We start from the raw sequence: 821 nt of genomic DNA, 5'->3' as shown, positions 1-821 counted from the left end.
GTAGACATAATATATAATTAATAAATATTTAAGTACCTACCTTTACGGCTTTACAATTATTAGAATGTTCCGTGTACAGTCGTACTTTAAATCAACTATTGCTGCTAATCTTCGGTTTGTCAAATACATTTAAACTAATATAAGCTCAACAGTCAACATTTAATCCTTAAACCTACAATATAATTATAAAATAACCATCACTGTGTTGAATATTATTTAAAATACTGCAGTAGCTTTGTCGAGAAAAAGAAATAATAATTTATTTACAAATTTACAATGCGCAATAGTATGCCTACTTAAATATTATATTAATATACAAAATGTAACAGGCACTGGTGCCACCTGACGAACATTTGAAGGTAAAGTACAAATAATAGTATAATATAATAGTAGACATTCAAATTCATCATGTTAGTAGATAATGCTGTAATACCTAAAGATCAGAAATAAAATACACCTTATAAATACAAAAAGTAAAAAGTGATCGCTATACACATTGATAATAAAGACAACCATATTATTTATTTATTTATTTAAGTTTTAAACGGGCCAGGCCCAATTACATACATAATAATAATAACGACAATCAATCGTTAACAATAATATACAGAAAGAGAAGAAATGAAAGAGAAAAAAGGTGGGTAAGTGGATTTCGCTCTGCTGTACTAAATTTGAATTCAATGATATAATATCATTGTATAAGAAAAACGATTCTGAGCGGAGACGGTATGTTAGTCTAGGTATAGACATAATATTATATTAGGTAAGGTACCTATATAAATTCCAAATTAATCATATCATAATATTTATAGGTACTTATA

Source organism: Acyrthosiphon pisum, chromosome A1 (assembly GCF_005508785.2).
Source record: "Acyrthosiphon pisum isolate AL4f chromosome A1, pea_aphid_22Mar2018_4r6ur, whole genome shotgun sequence".
Taxonomy (NCBI): domain Eukaryota; kingdom Metazoa; phylum Arthropoda; class Insecta; order Hemiptera; family Aphididae; genus Acyrthosiphon; species Acyrthosiphon pisum.
Note: the sequence above shows the minus strand (reverse complement) of the source record.